Source organism: Plectrocnemia conspersa, unplaced genomic scaffold (genome assembly GCF_051122295.1).
Source record: "Plectrocnemia conspersa isolate PC_06_02 unplaced genomic scaffold, ASM5112229v1 ptg000001l, whole genome shotgun sequence".
NCBI lineage: Eukaryota > Metazoa > Arthropoda > Insecta > Trichoptera > Polycentropodidae > Plectrocnemia > Plectrocnemia conspersa.
The window spans coordinates 3,391,997-3,419,039 of NW_028277165.1; the positions used below are offsets into that span (position 1 = coordinate 3,391,997).

Sequence of the window (27,043 nt, forward strand, 5' to 3'; positions counted from 1 at the left end):
GTTGCGCAATATAAAACAAACTTACTAATCAGTTAGTCACATAAAAATTAGACCTCAATACATATTTGTTTACCATTTACTTTAACAGTTGCCCGATTCGTATAATTACAGTCAAATTTAACTGGGTCGCATCAATCAGCATCGTAAGCAGACAATCCTGTTATCTCCTACAAATCAAAATGAAATGAGAAACAACAATTAATTTAATTATTTATTTAACTAAGTATCTCAGGCGAGCGAATTCTGATAACTGCCAACCTTTAACTTGAAACAAACTATAATAATAAAAACACTCGAAAGATAAAAATGGGAACGAGAAGATAGCGGCATGGGTATTATAAAACTAAATCGATTGTTCAATATCATATAATACATAATGGTACTTTGGAAGTGGTAGTTTTAGGTGTGCTTTTGAATAGAATTCGTTCGGTGTATGGCAGATGGTGTTCAGGTAGATATAATTACCTTTGGAAGGTAATCCGTGACCATGGATACTCTGGTCTAAAATATGAAATAACATCTCGGTTATTATTATACTGCGTCCGGTGTGGTGCCATAATAGCCAATCAGTCTTGTAGCAACATTGGTTAACCAGACCGTGTCTGTCTAATGGTCTCGTATCGATCACGAGCGTTTCGTATCGTCAGATTGCGGTTTACCAATGTGGGACAGGTGATATTGAGTGTATGCATAGTGTTGAAAAACACATTGAAGGACTATCGAATTTTGGACAGAGAGTAATAAGCTAATAACAGTAATAGCATTCGGATATAGAGGTTTATCTATCTTTGATCAACTCTTTCTGATTTGTTTTCTACCTAATATAGTCAATCTTTAGAAGGTCAGCAATTCCCTTGTCGCCTCAATCCTATGACACAACGTCGAAAGAAATAAATAAGAAACCATGTTTAAAATAAATACATAAATCAAACTAAAATGTACCATATGATTTTACATCGTGATCATTCCGTCATTAGTAAGCTGGCGGTATACTATTACTATTGTCAGAATAAAATTAATTTATCTCAAAAACAATGCAAACCAGTAAAAAAATAATGTACAATTACAATGTTAACCTTTACAGCCATCTGATGTAATAAATAATAATACAGAAAAAAACGTCTGAAATGTCGATTTAATAGGAACGTCAATTCAACTTTTTTCAGTCAGTGGTCGTTTTTTAATATTTCGATTGTACATAGTACTTCATTTACCGACATGCATTTTTCTGGCCAAATTCAAGAGAGCGGCAAATGCCATTGACTGCCCCTCCCCCTCCCCTCCACAAATAATGTCCCTGCTTAGAATCAACGTCAAAAGCAACAAAATCGTGCCGTCGCAATTTAAACGCTCGGTTATTCTAGCATGCATAATAATACTTTTTATAAGTCAAATAAAGCATATCTAAACCAAATTTTGACCAATAGGAGAGCGCAAAAAAAATTATTCCTTCTCAGAAGTGTCACGTCAAAAGCAATAAATTCGTGTCGTCGCTGTTTAAACGCTCGTTTATCTAGTGTGCATAATAACATTATTTTTAAGTCAAATAAAGCATATCTAAACCAAATTTTGACCAATAGGAGAGCACAAAAAACAATTATCACTTCTCAGAAGTCAAAAATCCACGTCAAAAGCAATAAAATCGTGCCGTCGCCGTGGCAGTGGGAACGCTCGTTACCGAGCGTTCCCACTGCGACGGCGTCGACACGCTCTTATTGCTTTTGACGTGAATTTTTGACTTCTGAGAAGTGATAATGGTTTTTGTGCTCTCCTATTGACCAAAATTCGGTTTGAAAATACTTTAACCAATGCTCTAATATCAAAATTCCGTAGTAATATCAGTAAGGATAGCTATCGTGTTTTTAAAACATAGTGTAATAACCAAATGCAGACAAACTATAGACGCCTGTCTGTACTTCTTCTTTTATTTATTTTCCCCTGAGGGTTGAGTTGGCTTAGTTTGTATTTTGAACTTGACATAATAAAAATTCTAAGATTGGAATTAGTTTTGGAACTTTCATTAGTTCAAGTTGGGTTTGGTTAGCTCGTGTAGGTTAGGTTTGGGTTTGAACAACAAGTGGACGTTTCGCAACTGTCAAATTGAGTATCATTGACATTTTAGAGAAGCATATTAGCGCCTATCAGCTAAATCATATTTTCGCTTGTAGAAATATATATCTACCGGTGAAAATGTATTTGAACTTCACTAGTGAAAGTATACATTCACTGTAAGAAGCATGTAAATAAATAATAATAAGTATGTAAATTTATATATTACTATGTATGAAAAAATTGAGATCATATAACTTTACTAGCACTTACCGGATAAATTATATTTTCACTGCTAAAAAAATATATTTACAGGTGAAAATGTATTCTAAAATGCTATTTCTGAAATGACATATTTAAAAAATATATTTTCGGGATAAATTTGAGACTGTTTCCTGCAGATTTTATTTAGGAATAATCCAAAAAAATTGGTTTAGAACCAGGACGTCTTTCCAGCTTTTTACAGAGGGGGGGGGCAAAAGTTAGCTAGTTAGTGGTAATTTTTTTAATATTTTGATTTCATAAAAATTCATAGCATTTTATTAATTGAAATGCATTTTTCTGGTCAAATTCAAGAAGGATAGAATACCCCCGCCTGCTCCTCCCCCCAAATTATGTCTCTGAGTTTCAAAAACTTAATAATTAATAAATGTCAATTTCAGTTTCTTTTTTGTTTATTTTTTACGTATTAATTAACGCTTCTATATTTAGCTATAATATTTTTACTTGAAGTTATTAAATTGCCCGTTAATTTATAATCTAACTGGCTTCGCTTGGAAATATTCAAGATATACAAGATACGTGTTCTCTTCAAAATAGCCTTCATTAGATATAATACATTTATATAAGCGATTTTTAAATACGCAAGAAATTGTGAAATGCACTTTTTTATCTAGTCTTTAGATCACTTTTTTTGATCGCATACGTTTGACCCTCTATATCTGCAGAAACAGAGTTGCAGTAAGATGGCTGCGGCATCAGGATGATGTCATTCTTAACCAAAATGATTGTCATTATCTTCGGATTGCCTAAAGCAAACGGCAAAAAATTGGTAAGGATTCGTAGTAGATTATTCCGTTATAATCAGAGAAAATAATAATGAATAATTTATGTGCGGATTTGGCTTCAATACATTTGTTTAACTCTCCACAGTTATTTGTGAAAACTACTATTATCTTTAAAGATAATTATGAGGTTTAATTGAGTAGCCTTACTTAAAAACACTAGATACATACAAAAAGGAGTTCTTAAATATTCGATATTTTCAAATATCAAATAGTACTATAAAAAATAAAAATTATGAAGAATTAAATGATACAAAAAAACTATACTATTAAATTTAATTTAAAAATGTATTGATCTTAAAAAGTTTTAAAACAATCAATATTAGTCATAGCTGCACAATATTAAAACTGAAAATTTATGAAATTTCAGTAATTACAAAGTGTATTTTTATTTTCTTCATTGTTTTGATTGTCGGCTATTAGTAGTAGTAATGGCTACGGCTTTTAAATATATATAGATAAACACAATTAAGCTATAGATAATGCAGTGGTACATCAATGAAAAAAATGACTACCTGCACTGTTGTAATATACAAAATAATACTCAACTGTGTTTTTTAAGTTGATTGGTTTTTGGTATTTATAGAAACCAAAATTTTTTAAATATTTTAATACAAATATATACAAAGTGAAAGAATATATTTGGTATTAGAGATTCTAATACAAATCGGTATGTAGTAGTTGAGTTTAAAATAAAGCAATTGGCCACGAATATTTATATTTTACCATTATAAATTGCTAAAGAGAATGTATTTTATTGAAAAGTAGACATTATATTTAAATTTAAAATACGAGGTTCAGTTTGTTATTTTGTAAAAATATTACATGAAATCATAAATTGGTTACAGTAGTTAAAATATGGATAACCGTAATTATTATTACAATTTTTATATAACACAAAAGAGAGAAACTTTAATGGCATTTCAATTTATTTAATTCGCTTTAAAATAATAATCAAATTGAACAAAACATAATTATTTAATCTCTAAATGTTGATCTAATATTATAACATATTTCTAGCCTTTCAATAGTCATACGATTTATATATATAAATTAAATCCATTTTATTTTTTAACCTTTATTTATACCCACATTTTTATTAAATAATGCATATAATGCATATATTATTAAATAATGATGTAATATACATCTTTCTATATCCTAATATTAATTAATCATTAAAATTCAATCTCAATATTATATTTGCGTTTTAAAACCGGTGCTTTACATTTAAATAACACTATAGAATTGTATATTGACAATCACTGATCATTATAAGTGCAATTAAGTTGTTATAAACTACAGCAATATGATTATAAATATATTTAAATGCTTTACGATCATTGACACCTTGACAATTGAGACATTTAGATCAGTGTTTCTCAACATTTGCCCGAAGGGATTGACAAGGCAGCTGCCAGACTGTACATTAAATTCTCGTTATTTTGTATTTAACTTTTATGTTGAATAAAATTAAATATTCATTTTATTCCCATGAAACGTAGGATATACTATAATTGATCAATTAATATATATTCTTTAGTACACATGCATATCATTAAATGTGCTAGGTATTTATATTTATAAAATAACCATCTATTTTAATATAAAAATAAGTTAATTTTACTTATAATAATAATAATAATAATATAAATACAAAAGTCTGCCGTAACATTTTTAAGTTAAAAATTTCACGAGAATCGAGCACAAAACATAAAAGTGGCGTAGCGTTGAAATTGAATTTTAAATGAAAGGATACAACCAAAGCCCGTGTTGCAATTGTGTAAATTTGTTCTGTCATTCAAGCTCCTTTCTTCAGAAACCCAACGTATAGAATTCACAATACGTTTCGTATTATCATTGTCCGATAAGGAACAGACCGGTAACAATTAATTATATCTGGCCGCAAGACGAATCATGTCTTAGATTTTCACGGAACTATACATCTACAATGAACGGATCGATGCAGTGATTGAGTCGTGGAATAGATAGGTATACAAGATATAGTATCAGTAGGGGATAGTATAAAAAGTATGTCGGTGTATATAAATTGAACGTGTATAAAAGGCTTTAGAAAATTCCCATTGGGTCGAGTCACGTATTGTTTTGATAGAACCAAACCCAAAGATGCACGAGGTGGATGCACACAGCACATTACCAGACCAGAACACTCAAAAGACCATTGCTCATTGGAATGACTGTGGAACAAAGAATAGCACTGGCTATTGTGGTAGAATATGGGATAGGCAACATTTTTATATAAAAAAAATATATAAATAATCTGATAAGCTATATCTAATCTAAGCTTCATTCATACGTTATTTATCTAGTTAATCTTGTCTTATCTTGATTGCAGGATACGCATCACTCAAGAACAGCAATTTTAATGGGTATATATGTACATAAAATTTGTGGTGTGCGTTTTCCAAGAACTGATAAATAAACGCGTCTAATATTTATATATTGAAGCTTCTGATCTCCGATATATCATATAGCTACGTATTAATTAATACTGACACTTCAAAGCCAAACGTAGTGATTATTTCCAATTTATATAATAAATCTGTTATCAAATAATCATAATCACTGAACGCAATACTTAAAAATGCTTTAAAACATCTGACTATTTCTAAAGAAAGTATATGAGGATGAAGAAAGACAACATTTTTGCGAGAAAAGAGACAGGCAGTGAAATTAAAAAACATAAATCACATAGCTTTTTATGCTTCCTGTAATATTGACAATTATGGAGTTTAAGAATACACTGTAGGGGCTTCAACCATCTGCACTAGAGGTCATTCTAACGAACATTTTAAGCGGACGAAAACAAGTCTCGAAAATTAGACCACACGCAGTATTTTCACAACAACAAAAAAGAGATCTCGTGACCAGGGCACCCGAGAACGAATCCGGGCCCTTGAAAAACAATGATTCCGGGCCTCATGGCAAAAATGTCATTCTGTATATTTTTAACATCGTAATATAATTTCTTGAATTAATAATAATAATTACGAGCTAACGAGATATATTTTCTAAACTGATATTTTATGGGAAATATTTCAATTAGGCGTTAAAAATATCTACTCATATTATTTAACTGAAAATTAATCGTGCTCAGTGTTGCCATATTATAAATTTCCAGTCCAGGTCAAAAGCAATAAAATCGTGCCATCGGAGCGAAAACGCTCAATTACGAGTGAGAGTTGAATAAAGTACATCTAAACCGAATTTTGACCAATAGGAGAGTGCAAAAAACAATTATCCCTTCTCAGAAGTCAAAAATCCACGTCAAAAGCAATAAAATCGTGCCGTCGCCGTCGCAGTGGGAACGCTCGTTACCGAGCGTTCCCACTGCTACGGCACCGACACGATTTTATTGCTTTTGACGTGAATTTTTGCCTTCTGAGAAGGGATAATTGTTTTTTGCGCTCTCCTATTGACCAAAATTCGGTTTGAATATGCTTTAATCAGCCCTCTTATATTAGAAGTCCATAATAATATAGGTAAAGATTGCTATAATATTTTTAAATCATAGTGGAATATCGAAATGCAGACAGATTATCGAGCAATATGTGAGATACGATGTCTATCTGTACTTATTCTGCCGCTTATTTTCTCTTGAGAGATGAGTTGGTTTAGTTCGCATTTTGAACTTGCTCTAATAAAAATACCAATACTATAATTAGTTTTAGAACTTTCATTAGGTTAGGTTTGGATTTTAACAGCAAATGGACGTTTCGCAACTGGCAAGTTGAGCTTTATAGACATTTTAGAGCAGCATATCAGTTAAATTATATATATATATAGGAATATATATTTACTGGTGAAAATGTATTTAGACTATACTAGTGAAAATATAACTTCACCAAAAAATACACATCGGACATAAATAAACAATGATAAGTATGTAAATATATGTATATATATATTACTACAAATATAAAACTTGAAATCATAAAAATTAGCGCAAGGAAAGTGTTGCCAGAGTACCGCGCAACTCCAGAGTTGCTAACTGAAATCAACCCCAACAATAGCAATTTTTTTTGTGTTATTGTTAATTTTATCGTGACAACTTGCTTATCATTTTCGGTTATCAAAAATGTAAGCAACGTTGTTTTTATACCAATTTTTTTACCTAATTATTCCAAATCTCAACTTTGAATCAATATATGTATATATAATGTTTCATCATATACGATACGATGTAGTCAAATTTAAATATCTTTATAAAAAGTGAATCAATCAATTTTGTCGAAAGTTTTAGACATTGTATATTTTATAATAGCGTAAAATTTTACATAATAAACAATTGCCTTATTTTTGTGCTAAAATAATTTTAAAAATACCTAATTTTTGTATTTAACATATTCTAATATAGAATTTAAAATTAGTGTAAACTATTATTTTCATTGTGTATATTTACATTTTTGAGTGTACTATTTTTTATTGAGGAGAAGAACAATTTATTCGTTTCAACACTATTTATCAAGAGTCAGTGGACAAATACAGAGCATTAGAGCAAATGAAACTTTTTTTTAATAAATACTAACAGTAATAGTTTTAGTAATAAATAAAATAAAATAAACACGTAGAGCAAAGCAAGGATTATAATAGATAAAACTACAAAAATGGTTGAAATGGTTATCAAATAATAATCCTGACTACCGTATCTAAAGAACACTAAGCCAATACTGCCCTATGTACTTACACATACCGGTTGTATCCCTCAGGACGTACGGCAAATCACATGGCAGAAATTTAAAAGCACGCTTAATCAAAAATCAAGTTTAATCAAAATTATTGCTGTATAGATATATACTAATTATATATTTTTTTCGATTAGTGTTTGACGAATTTGAATTTGATAAATATTTTACAAACAGAAATATTTTTAAGAGAGTAAAATATATGAATATAAGACTCTTTTTATTCAATATAACGATCAAATTTTTGATGATCATATAAATATAGATTTTACTGAGCAACATTGTCTAGATATAATAATTTATAAATTAATATTCGATGCACTCAAAAAATGATTTTTTTCGTAATCTTGTATTAAAATTTATAATTTATACATTAATTATATTTTACTACAAACAGTTTTTATTTGAGTTTTTTTATTAAATATTTTATTATGTTAACTCGATTAAATTATGTGAAAACTCGAACAACGGCCATCGCGCTTCTGAAATATTCCCAAAGGAACAAAAACACTTCAACGTTCCAAATACAACACAAAAGGCAATGAAATAGTTTCACGTATTAAATAATACATCACAAAAAAAGTTTACAACCCCTCACGTACGGCCATTAAAATGGTTTTATTTCAATCGACTATTGTTGCAGATATCACAATGAAGTGATTTTTTCTGTTTAGCAAAAATATTGCGTACCTCGATAAGGAATCCTCGAAATAATCCTACACTATGTACGGACTATTTTTTTTATATTGAAAGCACATGTCGATCATTGATTTTTTCTTCCATCCGAACCGATTCGTTTCGTCACGGAAGGGTTTTTGTGAAACTCGGACAACAAAAGGTAAACGAAATGAAAAATTCAATCACGAGGGGATGCAACCCCTCGGACCGCGAGTTTGACACGAATATTTTTTTACACCCCATAATCAATTTGCTTTCGAAATAATGGAGGCGCGGACACAATGGGACTTTTAAACAGTCGAGTCACACTACAAGTTGTGTAAAAAAAACGCCAAAGACCGACTTTTTTCAATGGTAACCATATTTGATATTCTCATATGTGTGTATTGAAAGTCAGGTCAGAATCCCTGGCATGTCTGAGAAACACGCGAGAATTTCTAAATCGTGATCTTTAGACCTCAAACGCAATCTGATTGACCTTTCCAGTATAGAACCAGCACGTCAATCATGAAGAAAAGCGGCTTATCTCCTTTACTATTAAATTGTCAATATAATCTTACATTTCAGAATTGAGAGTCGCATTTCACAAATAGTAGTATAATATAATATAAATAAAATGATTATACATCTTTTTATAATTGAATAAAAATAATTTTAAGAGAGAAAGAAAGTAAAAAATTTACGTAAACATTTTATCATGATTAAATATTAATTCTATTAAATCTTATTACATTACATTTACGTGCTTTATTGTAAATATTTTTTTCTATTTAATTATGCGTATTTCAAAAATTCATTCTTTAAAATATATATTATTTCATAGTCAAATTGTCTATCAAAATCAGTAATACGTCTTTTTTTATTTGATGAAATTTAAAATATCTATAAAACATGTTTACAATTTACTTATATATGCACCAGATACAATAAAACATGAATATATATGATATAATATGATGCAGTGCGGATGAATATAATAAAAATATTCAATAATAAAATATCTTCCAGGTGTGCATGAGATCAAAACCAGTTTTTACTACAAAATTATAATACATACATAGAGTCATTCAATCGAATAATCGTTTCATTAAATTACTGCTTCTTGTATTTTTTTCACCACCTTTTTAAAAGACATCTGCTCACCCTTGTTATTGAAACGTGTTGATTAAAGAAAAGGAAATGTAAAGTGTTGTTTTTACGTACTGTAAACCTACGAGGCCAGGTGTTGATAGATTACATTTTTTGATTGAAAAATTTAATCCATGGGCGAGTTGGTAAAAAAATAAGATTGTCGATAAATTATCGGAAGTTAACCTGTTTTTTGTTGCTGCGCAATTAGATTGATAAACAGTTATGACTCGAGTTTATTGAATATTGCTTGCAATCGACTAAATCGGATAATTGAACGTTTCGTGATATACATGCGAAACAATTTGCATGCTGTAATCACAATTACAGCAGCGTTTCCTAAACATATAAAAAAACTTGGAACTGGACTGGTTTGAGAATGGTAAACATTACACGTAGTAAAATCACATATATAAAATTTAATAAGCATCTTGAAGTTGCTTATATCTAACCATTGTGAACCATAAATAAATTATTTAACTACTCAATAATAAAAAACATATGTAACGATAATATCTAGAATTTTAGAGTGCATCTTTTCGAACCGTTTCAGTAAGATTTCTGTAGAAACAATCAATACAATATTTTGATAGCCAATAGTAAAATATATGTTTAACCTTTGGTATTTTAAAAGCATCTGTCATGCCCAATAAAATTTTATATTTTCAGAAGCCATTTTAAAGGATTTGATGATAAAATTTCCATTCATTTGTTTCATTCGAGATACTCAGAGATACTTCTATCAATATTTTACGGTAAAAAGATTTAATAATTCCTAACCGTTTTACCTGGATTGTCAAATTACTAAAATTCGTCGTAAAACAGTTTTTGACCAGTCTGTTGATTATTTAAAAAAAATCTTATTATTTTATACATATATTAGTATAATACAAGCTGTGATAAGATTTATTACCAATAATTTATTTTTAACTTTAAAAAAATATAAATATATAAAACTTGTAGTTTCGCCACTTTACTTACAAAATGTAATCCAATTCGGTTTACGTATGATAATATGATTTTTAAAACTAAAATAGGAGAGTGAGAGAAACTTGCCTTAGCATTTATATTTTCCCTATATGTGCCATGTTCTCGGAAGGCATTTGGAATTATGAAGTTTGGCTTTCAACTCAAGTTTTCACACTCGGTCTGCAAAGTTTTCAGATTTTTTCAAAGCCTTAAAAGTCTACTTCACACTGCTTGCAAGTGTGACCTAGTTGCGACTAATGGATACACGCCAGCAGGCTGAATATTAAAATTCAAAGTCTTCTTGAAACTATAATAATCAATATTTATAATTGCATATATACATTGTAGCGTTTAAGGCCACAGACGGTATGATTGTAAGTACCCAGCAATTATTAGAGCATTAAGATTAAGTCAGAACGTGCTCAAGTACTTACACGACCGATCTTGGTCGTTGGACAATTTATTTCATTACCTTTAAATCATTCAAACAAGGGTCTTACTCAATGTCAATAATACTATCTTATATATAATTGTTCTAAGCCGTCGTCGCTTCCGGACGCGCATAACTTTCAATGAAACATTCTCCGTTCAATTCTATACTCTGTAAATCGTATCGCTTTGTATTAACGGTGTGTAACAATACACGTAAACAAAGGAAATATATTTAATTATAATAATAAATAATAATAAAAATTAAAATTGAATTTGTTCCGATTGATTTTCGAGCCGCCGGTAATGCGTTCTGTTGTTTCGACCAATCAAAAATAAGCATTCAAATATTCAAATAGCGTCGACCAATGAAAAATAAGCATTCAAATTCAAATAGATAGTACCGTGACAACACTTTTAAATAATTATTATTTAATAATAAAATTTTGCTACGCGACAATAATTTTCATTAATTCGTCATTTGACTGAATAAAAATTAAATATATACATAATGTGTTGAGGATTAGAAGAATACATTGATTAAACTAGATAAACAATCATAAAATAATCTTCGTAATGAAATTTTCAAATTTTGAATTCCCGGCGACGGGCTCCGAGGCCTAAAAGTGAGTTTTTGCTTTTATAAATAATCGGATTGCAAATTAACTAGGTGTGTTATAACTATGAGAATTAAATATATACATAATGTGTTTAGGATAAGAAGAATACATTGATTAAATTAGATAAACGATCATAAAACAATCTTTGTAATGAAATCTTCAAATTTTGAAATCCCGTCGCCGGGCTCCGAGGCCGGAAAGTGAGTTTTTCTTTTATATTACATTATCATTGCTTTCCGATGTAATAAACATATACGTTAGATTTTAAGAATTTTAAATTAACCAGTTATGTTTTAAACATGAACGTGTAATATATCCTTAGTATGTGAGGATTGAAAGTTAATGTCGATCAAATCGGCGCTGTCGGACAGCTTATAAATGTGTAGTTTCTTGGATGTTATCTAATAAACGACATTTTACAATGATTATAAATATGTGATTGCATACCTGGAATAATCGATAGCCAAAATATCTAAGAGTGGGTTATTTTTAATTCCGATGTGGCAAAATAGGTACAATTTTTGTTCTGTGCCATCATTCCTCTTTCTGAATAGCCAAATTTAAGATATTCAGTTACATCAAACTTATGTAGTATGTTCTTTATAAAAAGATAATACTTGCTGACAGTGACTTCAACATGAGAAGATTAACTCTTTGTTTATATATACCAATTCTACGTTGTAGCCATATAGGTCATCAAATTGTTCCATCATTGCTTCTGAAAAATAATTAAAAAACAATAAGACTCCTATCAAGAGTAAACATTGAACACATTATTACTACTAATATAATCCATAAATTAAATTTAAACGACAACCAAAGAACACAATTGATGGATGTACTGTAGAGGATTAAACACGTAGATTGGCATCTTTTCATCTTCTACAAAATTGTCACAATATGTCATATATTTTTTATTATTACTAGCATTGTAATATGTTTAATTAACTTCGGTATGTATACCTTTAATTGCCAAATCACCGCTGTTTGTCTTTTAATATTAGATCCTGGAAAGTCAATAGTAATTTTGTTAGAATAACCGTGTTATATTATTCATTTATAACTAAACACTTACTGGCACACCCGCAGTTTATAGTTTTGTCTATAATTTCAAATGCTGCATCACTTGAATCATCTTCAATTGTCACTTTGTAACAAATATGCCGCGATTATAACATATTTCTTGCCAGATGTGACAGAGAACTGTCAAAGCAAATTTGGGAAGTCCCGCGCTTGAGTACGAACTAAATAGATTTTAACGAGCGAAATTGATTTTAACGAGCGAAATTTATTTTAACGATTTAAATTGTATAAAATTTATTAAAATATGTATAAAAATCATCAAATACAAAAAAAAATGTTTTTTAAAATATTTTGTTAGTTTATAGATTTAAAATATAATATAAATAATGTGGATATGTATTAGCTTCTCTATACAGAAAAAATATGTACCTAAATTTTGGCGAACGTTGGCAATTTAAAGTTTTAGTTTTTAGAGAATTTTTAAAACTTTGCTTTAAAAAATATTTTCAATAAAAAGGGGCAAAGTTTCAAAATAAGTACTATTCATTACCAACCAACTACTAAGCGCACAGTATTGCAAAAATCCCTCTTACTGACGCCTTTGAAAGTAAACTACACAAAAATGTATAACACTAATTTAAATATTTTTTAAATTATAATGTTTCGGAATAAAATTTCAAGATTTATTCAAAATATTTTTTTCAACATTAAAAATATTTTCTATTTTATTATGGATTTTAAATATTAATAATTTATTATAGATTTCAAATATCTTTAGTTTATTATTAATTTTAAATATAGTGAAAACTTTTTACACTCATTAATTATTAAAATATATAATGCTGCGCAGAAAAACATTTACTTTAAAAAAGATGTAAATCAAAATATTTTTTAATCAAAAAAGACAAAATTTTCAAAATTATTAATATTTTTAAAGCGCACTTTTGGTCTGAAGAAACAGATTAGGTTCTTGATATTTTTAGTTTATTGTTTCTTTATAATTAGTAAATGTAATTAAAAACTGACTTTTATTTTTACACATAAATCATAGAAATATTTTTTTTAAATTATAAAGTAACTTATGGTGTCACCAAAAAACTTTTTTATTACGAAAATTTAAATTTATGATAAAAATGTGTTATGCAGCGTTGAAACTGGCACTCAAACACCTAAAATACGCTAAAACACAATCAATGACTTATAATCACTCGCATTGCACCAACTATATATGATCGATTGTGTTGTTGCGTTAGTAAGGTGTAACAAAATATTTTTTCATATCAGTAATATTTTTGAGCGGATGTGTAGCCGATGCTATTTATTATTATTATTTATTAAACTGTAAACCTACTTTTAAATGATACAAAATGTTACGTTTCAATAATATTTTTTATGTTGAAAACATTTTGATATTTTTTGTTTTATTAATATTTAGTAAAGTTACAAACCTATTTTAAAAAATAATACAACGAAATCTCTTTGTAACGAATACCGAAATAACAAAATTCCCAGTATAACGAATCTTTAATTTGTCCCCTAAAAACTTGCATACAAAATGTTTTCATTATAACGAAGACTAATCTCAGTATAACGAAATATTTTGATCCGAATTTAAGAATGACGTTGCAACTTTACACAATATTTCTCCACATTCAGTTCGTCCTTGACTTGGTGTGTGACAGATGTGTTCAAAAGCAATATTTACAGGTGTTTCGCTGACCCTCAAACTTTTATTATAAAACATTTTTTTCACAAATTTTATTGTGTTTCATACATTTTCCTTAAACAAGGACAAAAAACGATCTGTCAACCTTATAAGAGGTTATTTTGATGCTGTAGTAATGTAGTAATTTAAAATAAAATAAAAATATATGATCTTTCCTACATTCAATATAACGTATTTTCAGTACACCAAAATTTATTCATTGGTTTCGTGAGCTTCGCTGTATTGAAATTTCATAGTACAATTTTTAATTTATTATTATCTAGCCAAGTTTTAAACCTATTCATAAATGATATACAATATTTATATGTATCATTAAATATTTAAGTTTCAATATAACGATAAAATCTAACGTTGTAAATCTAATAAATAATATAAAATGTTTTCTTCTGGAAATATTTAGTCAAGTTGTAAACCTATTTTCAAATGAATTGAAAATGTTAAGTAGTTTTTTATAGATTGAACTATTTTGTCTATCATTGAAAATCCTAAATAGTCATGTCCAATTTGAACTATTAAATTTAAAAAAATATTTTAAAAAATCAGAACGAAGCAAAAATTATATTTAAAACCCAAAAAGTTGAGGGTCCGGTATTCGCACACTCGCTAGCTATCGGTACCTCACGATAGTGAGGTACCGACAGCTAGTTATATTATAATTAACATAAATTATATAAAGTGACATTAAGAGTCATCTAGTCCGATATAAGAAGTATTATACCTTTATAGGATAATAAATAGAATTTTTATTATAGTCCATTTTATTTATTTACTTACTACTAATACCAGGGATAAAGATTTTTAAATTTAAAATATCACTATTTTTATTTTATAAACAGATAATTTAGTTTTAAATAAATTTAGTAGATTCTATGTAGTATATTCAATAACAAAAAATTAGTCTAAATATTTTTTTATGTAATTTTTTAAACAAAAATGTTCCAGATTACTGATCTTGCTTCTATGAAAATAACGATAAAAATTCTGAAGTCGACACGTTTAAAGTTCCAGAAAACAAGACAAAATACACCGGAAATTCCCGGGAATCGAGAATATTATTTTTAATAAATAAATAGGAACATACATGTCTAAAAAGCATAAACATATATATGTATATTTTTTTATAAAAAAATAAGGGTTTTTTTTATAATTTATTATTTATAACTACAAAGAGCTACTCTGAGAATTGTTTGCATTTAGTGATCCTGAGAAGCGAGACAAAAAAATGTTCCAGGAATTCCCAGGATATTTTTACGCTTAAATTACTTTTATTTGACTTCAAATTAACTTTAAGTCATAATTTTATTTACAAACTTTAAATCAGAGATACACCGATAGGTAATTATCATAAATTTAATATATATATTGAATAGTCATTATTTATAAAATTTGTCTTTTAATAAACTTTTGCTTAGTATTTTAATATATTGTATATAATCAGTATTTTAAATTAATGATCAGTATTTTTATTAAAAGGTTTATATACACCGATATGTATAATTAAGCAAAATAAATAATAATATCAAAATTAATTGAAGAAATATATAATAGCTTATTTGGTTTAACTTTTAGTAAGCTTTTGCTCAGTATTTTTAATATATTGTATATGGGTAGAATTTATATTAAAAGATTGATATACACTAATTTGTATAATTAAGTAAGAGAAAAATTAATATGAAACGAATGTGAAAAAGTTTCAAGAAAATTAGCTAATGAAACATATAAAGGCTTATGTTTATTTGGTTTGACTTTAAATAAACTTAGAGTCAGAATTTTATTATATTGCATATGATCAATATTATTATTAAAAATCAGATATTTTTAATATTAATACTGACCATTCAATATAAATTTAATATTTATATTAAATGGTCAGTATTTATATAAAACGCTAATTTTATTCTGACGGTTCTTTTTCCGGTGGTTAAATAAATACCACTTAATAAAAAAGGCTGAAGTACTCATTATTTATAGGGGAATATATAATAGCACTTTAGATTAGATCATATTAATTTAGTACGCCTAACTTTGAATAAGATTATTTGAACATTGAATCACGAAATTTAATATGGTTAGTTTGTAAACCGCTTATTTTAACATACATTAATAAATAGAACGTAGGTTTATATTTATATCTCGTTATATATGCAATTCAGTATATCAATCGTTTAATAATTCAAGGAATTTATAAAATAATACAGGTAGTATTATTAAAAATTTGTTGCATATTTCCGAAAGAAGTCAATAAATATAATATGTAGATGATTCTTCAATACAAACAATGCACTTATCCTTCTTTGAATTTTTTAGTACTGTTTCAAACCATAAGTTTTAAGACAAAAAATGAATGTGAGACTTGAATGAATTTTGAATTTTCCAGATAACGGGGAAATACACAAAAAATAGGCATGCATTAAATATTTTAGATAAGTAGTGAAAGCTGTTAAAAGATTTTTTTATCGAGATACATCATCTAATCTATCTACCATAGAGAATTTTTTATTTTTTTTGATTTTTAGTATTTTTAACAGTTTAACCGATAAAACTGTTAATAAAAATGTCATAGATTTAAAATAAAGCACAAAAAACATACGATTTCGTGAAAAAAATTGTAAAATAAAATTTATCTAGTTTTTAATATTTTTATATATATAGTTGTTAACCCTTTTTAAACTAAATTTTAGCTTACTATTGGTGTTTTAATCAGTATTTTTTTTCAAAATTCAAGTTATAACATTCTTTCTTATGTTAAATATGTATATGTTTGTGGAATAAATTATTTTTTTGTGCATAAAATATATGTTGTTCTCTTTCAAGTGAATATGTCTAAACCATAATTGTGGTTACAGACCGAAAAAATATTGATAATGACAAACTTATATAATAATATTGACTAAAAAGTCACAGATAAATCATGAAAATCTATCCATACATGCATACTTAAAAATTACATGCTTTTATTTAGATGTACCTTTTATTGTTATCTAGGAAGAAATAACTACCAAGTATTCCATTAATATTTTGAAAACATCAAACACATAAACAAGTTTTTTTAAGTACAAATATTTATACAAGAGCACTCGAATTTTACCGAAAAAATAAATACGTTTTTTTCATGACTCGCGTTAATGCATGTTTAATGGATTTACGGTTGAGAAACTGTCTTTTTCCCAAATTATATATTTTTTATTAACTTAACGACCTGTCCTACAACCGCCGTATCGGTCGGTTAATAAGACATGACACGTATACAGTCGACATTATGGATAATTTAACGTCCTCGACATTTTTTTATATTTTATTTTACCGAACACGTTTCCCCCTCGGTGATATTTTTGGCGATCGGCAATTTCGGGTATATTTTTAATACATAGGTTTCAATTAGACGCCAAGGTTGAAAGGGGATTAAAACGAAATTCAAAGGTCAAAAACGGGGAACTCAGAAGACCAATCAAATATACTTATAAATAAGACCTTATTGACATTTTAAACGCTCAGATGTATTATTATAATATAATATATACATACACATATAGCAATTTTTAATTAACAATATGTTAAACATGACCTTCTGTATGAGGTTTACTTTTAGATTATATTAGATTGCGCATATGTCATTTGATTATCGTTATTAAAATCTATAAAAAAGGGTCCTTTATAGCCTTGTCACGTGTGTAAAAGTTTTCGATTATACGTTATTTCGTGATTGTAATATAGACGAATGCGGACCGGTTAATTTTGTCTTCGAGGTCGGGTTTACTTCTGCTAAAATAAAAAAAGTAAAACTTTTATTGCCGGTTCTTGTAGATTAAAATCACGTTTCGGTACTTTAATAAAGTCGGCGAAGTTAACCGAATACAAAGTTAGTGCAAGCTTTACCGGTTTCTTCTCGGTTTTCTGCGGAACCGATCTAAATCGTTGAATTGAATTTTATTGTATTGCTTCGGATTAAATTCGACTCAATTTGAAAGAACATTTTAGGTCAAAGGAGATATTTGTTTATTTTATATATCACTATTGCTAGAACAGATATTTTAAAGTAGCTTTATGTACATATATATAATTTTTTATTAACCCTTTGCTTGCCGAGATCTGATTTACCATTGATACATACGCTTACGATGTGTCATAAATTTAAAATTTGACATTCTTTAAAAGATACGAATCAGCATCTCAGATGCATTTGCGAATCTCCACGTTGACGACTTTTCAACATTATTCACATAGGATGCGAAAGTTTTGAATGCGTCATAAAACAGGGGGAGGGCTGTAGACAAAACTTTCTCAGTGTCTGGTAGTTTAGAGAGACGCTGTGTCGGTTTATGACCGTAAAACATTTTTAATGCCCAACAACGCAAAAACGCATTGTCATATAAATAATATAATACAATATAAAGGCATTTCGAAAATTCACACAGTTCTCTGACCGACCTTTTTACTTGCAAAAGTTACGAAAATTGCTTGTCAAAGAAGACCGAAACTGGTTTTATGGCCGGTAGACTGTCAAAGCGAGTCTTTTGTGTAACGATGAAAACTATATCTGGTTTTTCATCTCTTTTTAAAAAAAATGTCTTTGTGTCGTCAGACTGAATGAATATTGTATGCGAATTAAAAGGGTTTTGTAATTGTGATTACGAATTTTAGTTTTTTATCCGTTTCATAAACGTTCCCATGATTAATATAAGTTTTGGCAATAAATATAGAACAAAGGTATTGAAATTCGCGTTAAATTAATTCATATACTTTTATCGCGTTCAGTATAAACTAGATAACTATCAATGATAACAAATAATAATCCATCGACAAGAATTCTACTCATCCATTCATACGAGCACATAAAACATATAAACCTACTATTAAGTTATTAGCATTGTTTACATCTATTACTTTTATTTATCGTTCAACACAATGAGACAATAACTCAAGCGAACGAGACAGTCATCCGTCACAAACAATGCTTCAGATGAGATTCATTGTGTCTACGAAGAAGTATTCTTTAAAATTTCATAGAATCAGAAATAATTTACACCTCAGTCACGGAGTTTCCTAGACAATATATGTCGTATAAATTTTTCGGCACGTCAAAGGAATCAATTTATTATTTACAAGGGCGCCGAAGGTTGTTCTTTCCTTATCGTAAACTTTACGACTGTAGTGATCGTAAATTTTCACTTAGATAAAAGTGTGCAGACATATTTCCTGAAGATGAAACAATGCATCGTAAAAATCTGCGTTAGAACTAATTTGTTACACTTTTTTGTTATAGCCAAAAGAAATTTAATTCTTTTGCCGAAACACCACACACGTCCATTTCTTGGATATAAATTAATGAGGTTGGATCCACACGAAAAGGTAACTAAATAGGTTTCGCAAAACGCTCCGGGGGGTCTTTATCGCAAAGGCCACGTTTTTGCCACGAGGTATGCCCATTAGCCATTTTCTGGTAAGTGAGTATGTGTATGTCTGAAATTAAATTTATAGTGATAAATTATAAAGATTTGAGATTTGTTATACGAACGTGAGATTACTATGAAATGTAATATGTACATTAGGAGTTTAACTCTTATTATTTATACACCGGACGCTATAAAAAATAACATTACAAAAATATTGAATAATTTTGTCACAAAGATAATGTTGATAAGTAAAAGTCCTAAAATAAATGTTTTTAATATTGCTGTAATTAGATTCTTGATATATTTTATCATATTTTAATTTTGCTATGGTTATATAAACCGTATTTAAATATATGAAAATTTTGATGAACCATCAAAAATTTAATAATAGAAATAGTTAAAAATTATGGGCTGATTTCTGAGATGTAACTATTTTTTGATTAATTTTAGTATATCGTATAGTATATCTAAACATTAAATTCGACTATAGTAAAAAAATTTACACTGATTTCAATTAAATCAGTGTTATATTTTATGCAATATATAGATCAGTTTATTGCATATATTTTTTAGTAATAAATAAATGATAAAATCGACACTATACTCTATTTGCGCTAACACAGTCAGTTGATAGAAATTAAAATTAATAAAAATTAAATTCATCACTATATTTTTAAATTTATTAATTAATCGGGGTATTGATAAGTATATCAAACGTATATTCGTATCGTGTGCTTTAGAGCTAATTGTAGGGGCGTAAACCCAAACTTGTAATCTCTTTCTCAATTATGAATAATGACGAAATGTATAGCAATCGAACTGATTGTGTTAAAAATAAAAAATACTAATATAAATTTTAATAAAATTTCAGCAAAAAAATTACGTTTTTTCCCTTTTAATTTATAATACAATTCCAGAATATATCAAATTTAATTATTTATTACTGTGGCAAAAAAGTATTTTACCACCTTATAGCAACATCGTAAAAATTTTAATTTGCACGGACACAATCATAGCTAAAATATATTTATCTATAGCGAATTGATAAAAAATTATAATTTTAAAATTACGGCGCAATCTTTAATTTTAATTAAATATTTTTTCAATCTTAGGTACATTTTTTTTAACAATTTCCATCTTTTAAACAATATATTTCTATAAAAATTTCCATCAATTTTTTTTATAAAAGTTATGCTTAATATATACTATCATATTTTCTGGTAAAATAAAATAAAAACCCTTAAAAATATTTAAGTATTACATATTAACATTTCGCTTTTGGTAAACATTTTTTATTTAAAACTCATTTATGGTTAAATCGTATTATTTCTTTTATTTAACCCCTTTTTTGTCTATTAATGATGTATTTAAAAATTATTTCGTTAACTAATATTAGAAAAAATCTCTGAATTAAAATTAGTTTAGTTCAATTATAGTAAAATAATAACAGGATAATTTAAAAACTGTACAAAAAAACTTTGTAAGTATAACTAAGTTTTGATTCAATATAGCAAAATCTAAATTTAAAAATTTAATCATCTAGACTTTATAGATTTTTTTATTGTTTTTACTATTCAAAAATAAGTAAACATGTTTTTTGGATTTTTAAAATATAAATATAAATGAATAATTAAACAGAAGAAAAGCGCAATTTAAGCCGTCTGTTTTTTAATTTAACCGAACACTTTACTAATTGTTATTGTATAATTATTAAATATTTGCACACATAAACAACGCACTGATTAAACACAGATAAAAAACACCACTAGGGAACTGTTAATGGAGCACGCTATCCGGGGGCACAGACCCTAGGCAACGCATCATCTAGGAGGGCTATCATCTAACTATCTAAGGAGGGCTATCACTACATATATGCAGTCTCGTTGAAGAGCGCTGCTAGAACCTATCTCCGAATTATCCCTTGCTATGTAGATGCGACGTGGAGGCTGCAATCTCAAAGAGCTCCGATGGGAGTTCCTCTCTAAAGAATGCCTTAAATGGGACTCAACTGGACAAAGTCGAAAATTAGGCTTTGGGCGATCTGCAGTGAAATCTTTCAACAAGAAAAAAATGGCAGCTCGCTGCGGTTTTATCCTGAACCGACAAGCCAAGTTTACAAATAAAAAAAGTCAAAACTAAGTATATAAACAGACAAACTAAATGCTTAAGAAACCACGATGCCTGCTCAAGAAATAGGAAATAACGCTATTTTATCTGCTTTCGCGTACCAGATTGTCCACTTGTGAATAAATACAGTTTCACTAATACTGAGCAGTGAAATTGTAAAACAATTATTTGATACATTTTAACTAGCTGAGTTAGTGAAAATATAACTTCACCAATAATACACATTCACTGTAACATATTATATATATATACAATATAAAATGATTATAACCGTGACATTTATAGAAACATACATTTATTTATGAGTCAACCATAAACATTAAAATACGTTTAGAAAATTTGGCAATAGCTTAAGGGCATTTATGTTGTTTTTGGCTGACAATATTTTGTTGATACCCACAGACTATATAATGTTATAAATTATTTATAACCGTATTGAATGGAGAGATTGCGAAAAAGGTGATACAATGCGTAGATATGCGTTTTCGGCCAAATTCTAATGGTACACAAAAGAACAATAATTATAATAACAGTCTGGCAAACGACTTAATGAAAGTTGCAAAAAATGAAATAACACAACAGAGCCGTGTCGGCGTGCATAAATATGTACATAATCGGCCGTTTCCATTGTCGCAGCTATGCTGCTAGGTCTCCTGCGATGAGACAATAGAAATTTGAATAAGCATTGAAAACGACATTAATTTTAATGTTGCAACCTATCTTTTATTTAAGACCCCGACACACATACACACACAGACAATGCGGAACACAGAAAATCGATATCGTTGTTCCAATAATGCCTCATTGTTTAGGAAAATTGCTAGACTCGCCCGAGTCCCCCTCGGTAATCAATCTAGTCACGACGCGCGAGGAAAATCCCTGGGCTTTTAAAAACAATCACTCTTTGTTTTCCAGGCATGCCAACTCACCGTACATATTAAAATTAATGTGTAGATACTTTTTTTCATTTGTATTATTTGTTTTTTCATATAAAAATAATCCAATTTAGCAGTGGAAATATAATACATACTATGAAAACATGTATATTATAGTATAAAACCAGATTAATCTAATCAAATAATAATTTATTATAAATAAAAATTAAATAAATAATAATAAACTACATGCATTTACAATATACTCTCGATTGTAAATGCATGTAGAATTAAACTTGTAACATTAGGAGGTAAACATTTGCAACCATAAGGCCGTCGTTTATTTAAAAAATGTTAATTCAGATTAAATGGAACATTTGCTGTGGCAGCCACTATTTACTGCTTAAAAAAATTTTTCAGGTACATATTATGTTATGTAAAGATCTCTCTATTAATCTATGCTCCTTTTTGGTTATAATAATAAACAGTCTCCGTAAGTGATCTAGGTTTATTTGCTTTTCTTAGCATAGCACATCACATCAAAGCATATACTAAAAAAATCGAATTAAATAATAAAAATGGAATTTTTCAAGCATAACGTATATTTTACAGTTTACAGATGTTTCCCAAATTAAACGTGAAAAATGATTTGCACTCTGACCAAGGAAAAACATATTGAATATAAATGAAGACCTTACTTATAAGTGTCTTATTGATCATGTATTTAAAATAATAACTGTAATAGTTCTAATATTATTTCAAGGTATTCAGCCACGTGTTACACTCAAGGTTATCTACTATAATTTAGTCCACAGTCTTCTTACTATGTACAGCAAAATTCTCTTTTAAATGGAAGTAAAATAAGCATATTAATAAATTGCTATTTAGATTGATTTGCTAATAACTGTTTAGTAAGAGTATTATACATAATAATAATATAGTATGTATGTACATAATAAAGAAAGTAGTTTAAACTCCATTTGGTATATTCTACATTGCTTTAAACCTATCTATATAATTTATTATTTAATGATTTTAAATACACAACCAGTAGTAAATAGCAGTACCATCGAATGGAGTAAATATTTTAATTAGGTATTTATTTATTTTTACATTTAATAAAATTAACAATTTCGTTTTAGTGATCTGTATTATTACAAATGTTGCTAAAAATAATAATCAAAATCGATTTTACCGACACCTGTATTTTATTTAAATAACTACTAAAACTCTAGTATATACACATATTACTTAAAAACTTTTCTTGAACCCTTTTTCTATCACAGTAATTAGTAAAAAAAATGTATTGTCTACGTTTTAATATGTTAATCGTGTATTAGCAGCACGATTGACCAGTTCTATAAGTCGGTGACTAAAAGCTGAAAAACCTAGTTCTGAATCCCATATAGTGTTTTTAAATTTCAATCGCGTCTGAAAGATTGGAATTAGTAATTATTATACGATCATTTCAGATTAGATTCTACTAGTTTCATTATTATGATGACTAATTCATATAAAATCAAGCTAGCTGATCTATTTATTTTAACCTGTAATTATATGACACTGATTTAGAGACTAATTTTACCCTGGTGTCTCACTACTTAGTAAATGTTGATTGTGTAATATTTATGTACCTGAATATTCTAATATATTATTTCCGTTTCTATTATTCCATATTCGAATATTTGGGCAGTTCCTATAAATATTTCTAAGGATGTCATTTTAAATATTAAATCAAATACTAAGCATGATTTGTTTTTTTTGATAAATACTAAAAATTTTGCATGTTTAAATAATTTTAAAAAAATATGTTTTTAATAATAGATACTTGAATAATTAAATAAAAAAACAGAAACATTGCACGTACTGCTTAAAAATTTTTTTAACATTTAAGCCAACATCTACCGCTACTGCGCGGGTGTTTTCAACAGCAGGAACAATCAAGACAAAGTTAAGAAGCAATTTAAAATATAAAACGATAAATGCGTTGTTTTTGTATTCTTTTAAATATAATAAATGCATAGTTTTTTAAAAATATGCTCCGTTTCTTGAAAAATATAATGTTCCTAATGTGATTTATTTTAATTGAACAAAATTATTTTTTATGCTCTATTTTGATTTAAATATTTTTATTGTTATTATTTTCTATAAATATATTTGTGCAATGGCGTACTATTGCGAATGATATATGCACTGTTACACTCGTGGCACTTAAAATAAGTTAAGAGTTAAAGAGATATAATTACTCACACATCATGTAAATTTGTGATATTTTAATGATATTTTTTCTTTAGAGCTTTTTTTGCCAACGTATCAAAAAAAATCCAAATCGAGATATTTTGTCACCGTTTGGGTGAAAGACAGAGGATTAATATCAGTGGAACGGGTGGGAAGAAACCCATATGTTTTTATCACTTGTATTTTATGTTTTTAATGGGTTGCATGATTTTTTAATTTACTAAAAAACTGTGTTGCCATTTTAATTTGACTAAAATAAGCATATTGTAGGAAAGATATAGATGATGTTGATAGAAGTTGCAATACAATAATTATTAACTTAATGTATAGCGCTATAGTGGAATTCTTAAATATCTTATAGACAATAAATAAATTGTAATATAAATCAATGAATATGTAATACAAAGCAAGTTTGACCGAAATACCATTCCAATGATCATTGTCAAATTTCTTAAAGTTTCCCAGAACACTCCCGTCGACCCACACACGTTACGACTTTCAATGGCAACACGAGTGCTTAATTGCGCGCGACATTTGAATAATCAAGATCGACCATTGTTCCCTATCCCTTTTCGCATTTCCTTCCTTCCGGCTACAGAGAAAAATAAATACACAGCACAATACACACAAGGGGTACATGCATGCGATTGAATGCGTGTCGGCCAAAAAAGGGGTGCATTATACGGCGGTAAAAATTAATTGTCCATGCGGGGTGGCCGCCCTTGGTCGTGACAAAAAAATAAACAGACACCGTGAGGGGCTCCGCCCCTGGGGGCGCCTGTATCAGACAAGGACTTCGAAACCAATCTCCGGAACCCCTGTAATGCAGTTATATTTTTTCTATTGAAAAAATACGTATGTATAAAGTTTGATTTCGCTTTTACATCAAATGCAATATAATATATATATATATATATATGATCATGTAATTATATTTATAGGGAATATATTATATAATTCATTATAACATGTCATAAAATAAGAATTCATAATACAAACGAATTTTTATTTTATTTAATTTATGTTATTGAAGAGTTTATTTTAAAAACAAGATATGTCATAAAAAAACATTTTAAAATATCTCACACGTATTATGTTTAAACATATGAGAGCAAAAAAAATATAATTTATCTTAGTCATTTTATGTTTAAACATATGTTTTATATTTACACCTTATGTTTAAACATATATAAATACAAATTACAATATGTAACATAACACAAAAATAGTAAAACTAAAACTTGAATATTGATCGTTTTAGCGGTTTTATAATATTCTATATATAAATTTAATATAAATTTAAAAACACTAGATTTTATTTTGAATTCAAACCTAGGTCTTTCATGTATTAGTCACTGATTATACCACAGGTCAGCTAATTTGTAAGCTTAAACAATCAAACAAACTGATTTTATTAAATTAAAATATTCTAGTTCTTAATGGCTTTCTCAGACATACGTTGCTAATGCTTAAAACTTAATTATTTTATTAACAAAGTAGTACAACTGTTAAAATACATTTCAATAATTTGAACACTGAATATATAACCCCATTCAAAATAGAGATAATCCCACGACGTTGAGTAAATAAAAATTCGTTCAAAAGGGAGATTAGTGAGGCGTGCTGGGATAAAAAGACATTCTGGTCCCTGTTGTTGACGTTTCCAATACAAACAGGACTATAAGGATTACAGCTACCATTACAAGAACGTGACTAATGAGAATGATAGATCAAAGTAAAATGAAGGGTTGTTGTTGTCCGACCGTTGGTCAAGACGTGTGAATGGTACTTAAGATTTTTTTATTAAAAAAATATGTATCGTAAACGGTAATTCATTACGTTTTATGGGTATTGGCGTGACTGGCGCTTTCCTACTTTTTTTGTTATTACTATAGTTCCCCCGTTCTATAGAAAGCGATTAATATAAATGAGTATTACCGTTTCTTAATTGTCACGAATGGCGAGCGAGGGAGAGAGAGAGAAAATATAAATGGGTACAGAGTCGCGTTTTTCATAGC

General features: G+C 28.3%; 1 long non-coding RNA gene across 3 annotated transcripts; it reads right to left on the reverse strand.

The window, feature by feature from the left end:
- Positions 1-11,158: 11,158 nt before the first annotated feature.
- On the reverse strand, positions 11,159-13,644 carry LOC148238462 (uncharacterized). 3 transcript variants are annotated; one of them, XR_015811683.1, is made up of 3 exons: positions 12,719-13,644; positions 12,461-12,650; positions 11,159-12,361 (listed from the first exon to the last, which is right to left on the reverse strand). It is a non-coding gene; the product is annotated as an uncharacterized LOC148238462 (long non-coding RNA). The 3 variants fall into 3 exon arrangements; XR_015811682.1 differs by having other exon boundaries at positions 11,160-12,525; positions 12,607-12,650; XR_015811690.1 differs by having other exon boundaries at positions 11,160-12,361; positions 12,461-12,525; positions 12,607-13,644.
- Positions 13,645-27,043: the final 13,399 nt, after the last annotated feature.